The sequence below is a fragment of the Nannospalax galili genome, unplaced genomic scaffold (genome assembly GCF_000622305.1).
Source record: "Nannospalax galili isolate Female #2095 unplaced genomic scaffold, S.galili_v1.0 scaffold6470, whole genome shotgun sequence".
Lineage (NCBI taxonomy): Eukaryota > Metazoa > Chordata > Mammalia > Rodentia > Spalacidae > Nannospalax > Nannospalax galili.
In genome coordinates, this window is record NW_008327258.1 from 17,259 (window position 1) to 28,738 (window position 11,480).

At 43.4% G+C, this 11,480-nt stretch overlaps 1 pseudogene; it reads left to right on the top strand.

The window, feature by feature from the left end:
- Positions 1–5,740: 5,740 nt before the first annotated feature.
- LOC103739658 lies at positions 5,741–7,235 on the top strand (annotated as a pseudogene).
- The last annotated feature ends 4,245 nt before the right edge of the window (positions 7,236–11,480 follow it).

The following is an 11,480-nucleotide window of genomic DNA, read 5'->3' on the forward strand; positions in this document are numbered from 1 at the left end:
TCATAAAACAAAAATAATAAAATATTTTTTAAAAACTATATTTGAATGTTTAAGTCCTTTATTTTAAAAACCACTGCATTTAAGAAAGAACTAGAAACTTTAGGTCAACTTCCAATGCAAACTCAAGTTTACAATTTATGTTAAAATATAGGGCATACAGTTTAAAAATGAATATTGCATGTTTTTTTCTGGTCTGTGTAGAACTTTGAATGGTTAGCTGTTCTAGTAACGCTATCACCATAACTTAGCTGGAGTGGAGGGCAGACATCATTCCCACTTTATTGGGGCAGCATCCCATAGGATCCAAACTGAAAATCCTACAGGGTGTTGAAGACCTTACCAACTCTCAAATAAACTTTGTTTCCAGAGAGTCTTTATGCTTTTTATTTGAATCCCCCAAAGTCTCTGACTTTTCAAGCATAACTTGCCTTATAATTTGGCTAAAGTGTTCTTAAGTTTATGTCATATTCAAATTTTTTATCAGCTTCTCACAGTTTTTAAGGAAAACAAAAGCAAAAAACTCCCAAATCCTCAGAGGCCTGAGACCTTTTTTGATCAAAACAGAGCTTACCCCTCTGCTCCATTCCCTGCACTTATCAGTGAACTTGCACACACTATGCACTCTCCCTCCTACCTCAAAAACCCATTTCTTCTTTCTTCTCCTAGGTTATTCCTTACAAACCTTAGGCTAGTTACAAACCTTGAGGCTAGTTCAATAATTTCTTCTAAGGTTTCTCTGTTGGGAGTGCACACCCCACTATGCATGTAGAGTGCTCACTACACAACTTTACCAGAACACTAACATGGTGATTATTTTGCCTCTAGTGGTAAGAATGTCTTCTCATTCAGCCCTGGGTGTGATACTCGGTGTTATTAAATGAGGAAATGGATATACACCTAAAGTAGACACTGCAGAGTTTGTTATGATTTTGAGTCCAACTTGAAAATGGTATAGCAGTCTACACCCTCTGGTAATTTAAACAGTTTTATGGAAAAGTTAGCTAATTCAGAGATTTAAATATGACTAGTATAATTCACTGAAGGAAAAAAATAGAGACAACTCCAGATGCTGAATAGTCAAGATACCTTGGACAGAAACCATGGTTTAAACAGAAATGATCCATGGACTTGAAGATCAGGTTCACATCTGAGAAAAAATAGAGACAACTCCAGATGCTGAATATTCAAGATACCTTGGACAGAAACCATGGTTTAAACAGAAATGACCCATGGACTTGAAGATCAGGTTCACATCTGAATTGCAGAGATTAACAAATCATCTATCACAGCATGGGCCGGGTGGGAGCTTCTAAGTCCTTTGATTTTTAGTTTATGGATAGTTGACTTTAGTGTCTCAGGAAGAAAAAAAATCTGCCTTTAAAGGAATGGTCTTGAGAAGAAAGTGAGACCCTGCCTAAAAAACCAAAACCAGCCAGGTGGGGTGGCACAGGCCTTTGGTCCCAGCACTGTGGAGGCAAAGGCAGGAGGATCTCTGAGATCCTCCATCTCTGAGATCGAGGCCAGCATGATCTACCTTGTGAGTTCCAGGCCTGCTGAGGCTACAGGGAGACCTTCTCTAAAACCAAACCGAACCAAACCGAACCAAACCAAACCAAACCAAACCAAACCAAACCAAACCAAAAAGAAATAGACTTGATATTGCTAAGGGAACGTGGATCTACAGAACAGGACACACACACACACACACACACACACGAAAGTGGCTCTTCCACCAGAAGGACAGCACCTGGAAAGTTGTTATTAATGAAAAATTTTGATCCTATCCCAAACTCACAGAATCTGAAACTGTAGGTGTAGTGCACAGCAGTCCGTTTTAACAAGCCCATCAGGTGATATTCAATTTTGATAACTATTGATGTGCTTTTCAAGTTAGAGAAAAAAATCTTTACATTTATGTGGAGTACTTTACGAAGAAATAAAAACCTCTGACCAAACTCAGCAAAGCAGAGAAAAGACCTTTGGAGCAGTCACTGCTAGTGTCTAGTGGTTGGTAGCATTACTAGAAACAGTAAAAGTTTTGAAGTTTTAAATGTAGATGAAATTACAAGATCTACACAGAATTTAAAAAAACAACACTGACAGGTTTTGTGGATTGAATCCAGGGTCTAGCACACGGTCCTGCTAAGTTTTCTAAGTTGGTCTTGAACTTGCCCACTCAGGACTTGGATTTTCAATCTTACTGCATCACCCTCCCAAATAACTAGGACTTAAAGTTAACTCTGGATTATTCATCCTTATGAAGGCAGAAAGGTGCTCAAAATCCCAAGTGTTTTTCATGTGGCTTTGCAGTCATTGTTTCATTAATTATAATTATCAACAGCCAAAATGGTAGTAGTGTATTGTAGCAACTGTGTGTGTGCACTTACATCATTAAAGCACTCTCTACTTCCATTTTCTTACATGTAAAACTGGTTAGATAACCTAAAAAATTCTTAATTACTATGAAGCCACAGACAGAAATACCTCGGTCTAATTCTGAGAACAAATCTTTTTGGGAGAGTCCATCCTGGGGATCAAATCCATTGTTCTGATCTTTTGTGCATGCTAGGCAAACACTCTACCACTGAGCTACATCCAATTTTACTGTTTACTTATTATTTATTTATATTTATTGAAAGGGTCTCCTTGTAGCCCCAGCTGGCCTAGAACTCACCATGTAGACCGAGCTGGTCAGGTAGACCAGGCTGGCCTCAACCTCACAGAGATCTGGGCAAAGATCCACCTATCTCTGCCTCCTTAGTGCTGCAATTAAAGGCACTCGCCACTGTGCCAAGCTCCTACATCCTCTTTTAATATTACAGGTATTTTCTTCTTGTTTTTTTGAGACAGGGTCCCCTTGCAGTCCTAGTTGGCCTAGAATTCACTAGCAGACCTGGCTGTCATAGAGATCCACCTGCCTCTGCCTCCCGAGTGCTGGGATTCCCCACCACACCAGCCCCATTACAGGTATTTTAATTTGCCAAGTCTGAGTAAATTAGTGACTAGCGTTTCACATGCATTATTTCCTTTGCAGTTGGCACTGTTAAGAGTTAACCTATTTTATGTCTAAACTCCCATCTCTTCCACGTTCAAGACTAGAAGAATCTTGCAAAAATATAATGAAAATAAAAGGGAAAAATAAGTCGTATTTACATTTTTAGTTAAAAAATGTTGGTTGTTGTGGTATGGGATCCAGTGGCTGCAACACCTGCCACAAAATCTGGATAAAATCACAATCACATAGTCAAGGAAACAATAATCTGTAAATCTGAATTTGGGCCTAACGTTTTTCAACGTTAAATAACATTGACAATCTGCCTGTGCCATGACTGGCTTCTGTCCTGGCAAAATGTTTGCCCAGGTCAGGCCTCTAGGGCTCACCTCCACAAGGCCAGGTGGGCATCCATCATGTGGTCATAGGTGAGACTAGGAACCAGTTAACCCTCAGGAACCAAAGTGCTTTAGGGAACTCAGGTTTGAAAATCTTCCTTTTCTCAGGTCAAAGGCTCTAACATGTAAGCCTCCAGAGGAGTAGGAGTAATTTACCAACCCAGTCTGTAACTCTGTCTTCCTGCCTCCCAACCCGCAGCCATTGCCTCCATCCTGGGAGCCAGAGCCTCCCCGTTGGGGCCCGCATCAGCCATGTTGTCCAGCCAGAGTGGGTGCTGCTGGGTCTTGAAGCAGGGCTTGTGGGGGGAGGGGAAATGCTGGGAGTTCTGCAACCACTGGAGCCTGCCATCCAGTCCAAGGCCCCAAGGCCCCACCCCAACCACACTGCTATGGGAAAATCAGACAACTCACCCATCCTGTGGCTCCAGACTCCTCAGAAAGAGGTTGCAGCCCCAAGTTCATTGGCTCAAAGAAACATCTGTTAAAGTGGTGTCAAAGAGTCCCAGGTCCCCCACCATCCCCAATATAGACTTTGTGGGCCAGAAGGCCCTTTTAGGCCTATTTTTCATGGTAGGACGTATTATGTATATATTAAGAATATCCAGTTCCGGGAGTACAGTCTCGATAGTATCTGAAATCTTAAATTGATGATCAAATGAGGTAACACAAGATGCTGGCTTGGTGTATCTTATAGATAGTGGTAAATAACTGCCGCCATCACAACTAAAATGATTAGGTAGAATTTAGGTCTGGAAGGTTAAAAAAATGAAGACTTGTAGAACCAACACTGATTTATTGACTGAGAAAACGAGTCTACTTTTCTTTTTTTTTAGGGCTGGTGTACATATATGTTTCAATATTATCCTGTTTTTTGATGAACTGTTACTGCTCAGTTCACCCAATTAAAAACTGGGCTAGTGGATGGCTCAGTGGAAAGGCACTTGCCACACAAGTTACAAGGGCTTTGGTTTTGAGGGTAGCTGCATCTGTCTGTAACCCCAACACTGCCTAGACAATGGAGACAGTGAGTCCCAGGTTCAGTGAGAGACTCTATCTCAAGGGAATAAGGCAGAATGCAATACCGAACTGACTGCCTCTCTTGGCCTCTGCACGCTGACACATACTCATAAAACACACACACACACACACACACACACACACACACACACACACGACTTAATCCTAGGAAGATTCCCAAAATTTGTGAAGGGAGTTATGGGGGTGGGAGAGCTTACTGGGTCATGGGAAACAGATCACTATGGTCAGAAACAGACAACTTCAGTAGGAAAACAGGCTGAGCACCAGGAATAATTACAGGTATTATAATTTGTGCCTTAACACAAAAATCTTAAGAATTTGAGGTGACTCATAAGAACTACAGATAGTATGAGATACCACATCCACTCGAACATATCTTAACAACAAATGCACTCATTAAACGTTTCGATATTTTGAAAAATATTGGAACATTGCCTTGGTTTGTGAAGGGATGTTATGTCAAAAAAACTATTAAAAATTTATTATTTTTGTTTTATGTATATGAGTGTATTGCCTGCATGTATGTAAGTGCACCCATGTCATACAATGCCCACAGAGGTCAGAAGAGGACGTCAGATACCCCAGAACTGGAAATATGGATGGTTGTCAGCCATCATGGGAATTGAACCGGGTCCTCTGCAAGAGTAGCCAGTGCTCTTAACCACTGAGCCATCCCTCCAGCCTGGGTCAGGCCCTTTTTAACTTGGCCCCCGTATTGTTTGTGTCTGAAGTGGTCACTCTCCTCACCATGTCTTTCTATTATTGTTGCTGTGTGGGAGATGATGACTTGTTTCTTTACTGCTATGACCCACTAGGTAAGGCATTTATGGACTGTGATGAACTGTGATGAGTCACAGGACCCAGAAAACCCTTTTACATTCTCTGGGTATACACAGAGGGTTTTGTTGAGTGGATATTCGGGAGTAGTTTCTGGTCACAGACTCTGTGTGTGCTCAGTCGAGGTGACACTGGTCAACTGAATGTTCTCAAAGGCAGAGAACACATTTTCACACAATTAGGTTTCTGCCACCTACCCTAGTGCTTGGCACAAAGCGGCCCATTCTCAGGGTTGACTCTCTTTCCTCTTCAGTGTCCACGTGTCAAATTATTGGCCAATCCCTATTTCTAGGAAATGCCTAAATCCTTGTCTATTTTTAGGTGGAAAGGAAAGACTATCTAGTAGCTTCTGCCCACAGCCTCGCACAGTAGAGCAGATAAATACACTCATTCCAAGCAGTGTTCTCAAAAGCTGTAAAGGCTCAGCCATTAGTCACTTGCTTTCCTGCAGCATGGACCAAGGGAGCCATAAAACATGAATTCCTTCTTTCTTTTTGCTGTTCTCATCTGTTTGGTCCAAGAAAATGCAGGTAAAAGTCGTCTGGGAAGTCCTGGGGAAGGCAGGGATCCCTTTTATTCTGTGGACATCATGGAGGTGTGTCCATGTATGGTTAGTGACTGTACGTGGTGGACAATCTGGGGCCCAGACCTGACTACTTTCATATTCGTAATCATTTTTGAAAAGCTAAATAAGGGTTGTAAAGTTTATAACACAAGACAAAGAAACATTTTCTCTGATAGAGATAGAAATCTCTGATTGCAATCTGAGACATTATTTCAGAAGGAAATTATGATCATATGAGTCTCTGAGCTGGAAGGGAATCAATCAGATATATTCTATGGCATTCCCACAGTCCACAGACAGAAAACTCAGAGAAAGTGTTAAATTACACTGCTATGCAATGAATATTTACAGTTAGAGATGGTCTTCACTCCTATATAACATTTTTGTACATGAACTTTTGTCCCAGTTTTGTACACAACTTATCATATCACTGAGTAAACTGAGTAGTCACTTAAATGAATTATTCAAGGAGAGAAAATTGGTCACTGGAAGAAAATTGGAGTCCAGATCCCCAGGCTGCTAGCTTGGTGGCTTTTCTGTTTTAACTCAAGGCAAAATCCAGCCATGTCTGCACCTGCTTCTCCAAACCATGACTGGGCTATGGGTTACAGGATAAGAGAACAGTGCCCATTTGAATCTTGGCTGTTGTGCAAGACTATTTTCATAAACATGCAAGCCTTCCACTGTTTTTAAAATCATGGCATATATCACTGTTAGTAAGATATTTTTAAGAACCATGTCTTTCCCAGAATGATTTCTTTATGGGAACTTTAGTTGGTTATATTTGACTTACAAGCCCATACATAAGTCATGGTTTGATTTTCTTCTTTACATTGTAAGACTAAGACTAAGAATTGAGGCACAAGCTGAGAAGCAAACCCACATCTAATTTTCTGAGAGACCACAAACTGCTTTCTATAATTCTGTTTCCTAAAATGCCGCTTATTCCTTCCTAAAGTACTTATATCTTTGGGCATCTGAAGAACACTGATAGAAGAGCATTTTCCCAGGGTCTATTATGAGCCGGGTGATTTCATACAGAACATAACATGTCAACCATAACATGGTAAAGGCACAAGATAAAATTGCTGTTTGCTCTTCAAAGCTAAAAGTCAAATCTCAATGAAATTGTTCTTAACACTATAAGAACATAGTAAGTCCTTAGAGTTGGGCTGTGGACTGGGGTTATTATTTAACTCACTGCACCTCATAAGCTGAATCTCAACGCTTCTGTTGAACCCATAGGAGATATTCCCCCTGGAATCAGAAACACAATCTGCCTCCTGCAGCACGGGCACTGCAGGCTGTCTGTGTGCCATTCTGGTGAGAAAAAGGAGATGCCTGCTCTGACCCCTGGAATAGATGCTGCACATCAGACACAGCTGGAGAAAGAAAACAGAAGTGAGGATGTCAGATCCAGGATGTGCTCTGTAAGCTCCTGGAAGGAAAGATCTTGAAACATCCCCAAGGTTGGATTCCCATGATGTGTGGTTGATGGTGCTCAATAAACACTTGCATAATGAGTCCAGCACCAAAGCTAATGTGAAAAAATTTCCTTGGAAGCTAATTTGCTATTATTTTAAAGGACTTTGGGGCATTTGGTGAAGTGACCCTTCCTTTCCTTTTTATCTTTTTCCCACTCAGGGGTGGAGTAGAGCAGGAAACAAACCCATCTCCAAACTCATTTCCAGAGCAACAGAAACAGCCGGTTTCTTCCAATGGTTTTTCTATTTCAAACCCAGCACTAATTTCTTCTGACTGACTCAGATCACTAGGACACCTGCTCCTTTCCCAGAGCCTCCTCAAGTTGTAGTGCCAATGCCACATTTAAATAGAATTTTTTAGTCTTTAGACATTTACTTTTAGGCTATCTCAACTGATTAACACAATAATCTTATGGAGTGTGTAATAAGGTTTAAGCACTTTTATTTCAGAGACTTAGGGGACATGAAAAACTCATGAGGCCAATCGAACTGCCCCAAGTCAGCAATTCATAAACAGGGTTCTCTGTGTGCCTGAGTGTTCATTCTGATCTTTTACATTTTTATTTATTTATTTTACTTTTTATTCATTATGTGTGTATGTGTGCCTGTTTGGTTTGTGTGTATTGTCTTTGGTGTGTATATGTGTGTGTTGTGTGTGGTGTGTATGAGTATGTGTGTGTGTGCGTGCACACATGTGCGTGTGGGTGCAGGTGCCTGCATGCCACAGTGTGCACGTGGAGGTCTGAAGACAACTTTTGGGAGCCATTTCTCTCCTTCCATCATGAGCTCTGGAGATGGAGCTCAGGCTGTCAGGCTTCGCAGCAAGTGATTTTACTGGATGAACCATCTCACTGGCCTCATTTTGTTACTCTCACACATTTCTGAACATTAAAACAGGGAAGGACCCCAGTTGGTGAAGATTTCCTAACACTTAGCAACTACTCGTTCTTTGTCCTTGTCTGGATTCTGCTCAGATGTGTTGTGGGCACAGGCCAGCCGCCCCAAGAGAAATGAATGTTAATTACAGGCGAGGAGTGTGCAAGGTAATTAGGGCAGATGTGATGGCACATGAGAAACCACACGCCAAGCTTTCTCTAGACTGACAGTTTCGCAAAATACCTTCTTTCCATATTTCTTTTCACTGCTTGAATCTGGTTTGCTTACAAATCGGTGGAACCTTCTTCGGGTTCCCTGCCCGGATGCTCACCTCAAATTGCAATGACAGACGTCGTGGCGTTGACCTTCTGCTAGCCTTTTCTAAACTCATTCATTTTGTTGCTGCTGCCATTCATATTTTATTTTCTTAAATACAATCCCTGGGACTTCACAGAGTGGAGCCTTCCTAGATGGTAAGCGAAGCATCCAAGCCCTTGCTTGCACGATGGCCAGCCGAACACCACAGTACTCCACACCTGATATGAAGGTCTTCTGGGGAGGGTACTTGCTCTGGCTTTAGCCTCTGCTCTAAGTGAGCAAAGTTCCTGGCCAAGAGCACAGGGCCAGCACTCCAAGCTCAACAGATCTGTCCCAGTGCTGAGACCACAGCAGGTGCAGCTGGAGCCACAGACCATGACCCAGATGGCCAGGATCATCTGCTCTGGGACTTAGGCTCCTCAGGCTGAGGTGAGGGCGCTGGGCTAGGTCTCTGAGGCCCCAGCACAGCTTACCACCGGACTGAGAGTGTACAATCACACTTCATCAGTGGTCCTGGGTGGGATCCTTATGAGTAAAATGATGAGAGAACCCACCCCATTACTTTCTTCCCATGCATTGTCATGTGACAGCCTGACATGCAGGAAGAAAGCGGAGGCTGAACAGCTGGCATGGATTTACAGAAGGCCCTGTGATAGTACTCACACCAAAAACTACATCATTCACGGCGCCCCGCACTTTAAAAGTCTTTGGTTGCTGTTTATTCATTTATTTACTGAGAATAGCTTCTCACGTAGCTTGGGCTGGCCTTGCTCTGCGACGATGATGACTTTGAACTTCTGATCAAAACTGAATGCTGGGATTTGATGTGTCTACCACCACACTGGGTTTATGCTGCGGTGGTGATTGTACCCAGGCTTCATCTGTGCTAGGCAAGCACTCTACCAACTGAGCCACATGCCCGGCCCCTGTGTATTCATTTTAATCTGGAAACTGGGCCCACGTTGTGTGAAATCCCCTCTTGCTGCGAGGCAAACTTCTCTGAAAGACTATCCCCTGCATTTCAGACACAGTAAAAAGGCCTTTTCCTGCTTCCTGGGAACCGAGTCTTAGACAGCTATGAAGTAGAAGACCAGAAGGAATCGGATGGACGGGGCATCCTCCAGGGCGTCTTCAGTGGCCAGTTGACAGTCAATCTGATTCTAGAATTTTCTACTTTATGACAAGTGTCTCCCCCCAACCCCCTTCCGTGAGGCATGCTTGGAGTCTGGCAAGATCTGTTCAGAGATCTGAATGAACGCCAAGAACCTCATTCACCCCTCATCTCCATACCACGCATTTCCCTGTGTGTGAAAGGAAAGAATTACATCTGACCCTAAAGAGTCCTGGTGTGGTATTAGTACTTTCAATCTGCAGACGCCTGGTGGGCAGTTCGTCAATACCAACACTTACCACCAGAGGGCACGCTGCCACAGCCCATGCCTGCCAGGGATTTGAACTTTGTTTTTTGAAGCTGGTTCCGTGGCTTTTTTTTTTTTTTTTTTTTAACTGAATTTTTGCGATTTTCATACAATATAATTTGAGGGTATTTAGACATCCTTCCCCACCCGTACCTCCCTTATTGCCCTCTCCCATTTAATGTACGATATGATATGATATGATATGATATGATATGATGATATATGATATAAGTATTAGGGTCTATAGAGTCCCTAGGATCACAGAAGGAGCCAGAATTACCTGCACTTGTAGCCTGAATTTCTCTGCACTAACTGTGGTGTCCCCTTCTTCTCTGACCTGTGCAGGGTAGTGGTCGCTCTAGGGTTTGGAAATGAATTTAATTCAGACTGAATCTATCAGGATATTTACTAGAGCACAGGTGTGAATCTCCTGTTCCGGAAACGTGCGCAGTCAAAGCAGTGGGTAATAAACCTAGAGCTCACCTGCCTCCTGTGGCTGGTCCTCCGCAGTTGTGAATCCAGTCGTGTCCCTCACTAAGTGCCCTAAGCATCCAGGAGACAGGTCTGGAACAGCAGGAGCTCAGGGGATCAGAGGCAGGGGCTCCATGGAGGCCCTGTGGGTACTTGGCTCTATCGCTCAGTTTGATGCATGAATGCCTCCTGGGGGTAGTGGGCGGATATCAGAATCTGGAAACTTCGTAAGTGTGCATAGGAAGTAGAAATCAGTTTTGGCGTTCACTGTAGCTGCCCTCAACCCCAGACACATTTTCAAATTGGGCATTGTACCTGCCCTGCCCTTGCTCTGGAACCCTTTCACCAGTGGTCAGGGCATCTGAGAATTGTTCAGGATGTCTGCAAGCCTTCTCTGGATGATACTGGCACTCAGAGAAGCAGGGCCCCTCTGCTGACCCCGGAAGTGGCTGGGGTGCTCCTGGTGGGAGCCGGAAGCCCTGGGCTGTCCATCCAAAGCAAAGGGATCAGGCTTAGTGTGACAGGGCTCAGGAGGTTGTGCTCAAGTCTTTACAGCTTCCTGTGGCTCCTTCATTTGAGAGAAGTACGATGGGCTGTGCTTTACCTCTGGGAATCTCTCTTCCTCTTCTGGGGTGATACCTTAACTGGGATGGACGGTGGTCCCCTCCCCACGGACAGCTCAAACGCCGCCTCCACTGTTTCATTTCCTGTCCCTCTCTCCTGCTTGGCAAGGTCAGGTGCTTTACCCGTTTGCTCCTCATGTTCTTCAGAGCACCCTGTTACAGGATGATTCCTCTGGCCCCGTCTGCTTCCATGCCTGTTACTAGTTTTAGACTATGAACTTCAAGGACGGGCTGTGGTTATAAACACTAATATTTATACTCTTAGTGCCCAAACAAGAAAAATAAAATGAATTATGTGAACAAATCAATCCGAACTTCATACACAGCTCTTCAATATCCTGCCCTTATCCTTTCTCACCCGGGGGCTGATGTGGGTGTTACCCGGGAAGCCTGCGTGTTTCCTTGCAACTGTAGCTGCCCAAATCCTGTCTTCTGTCTCACAACGTCCGGATTTTTCTGT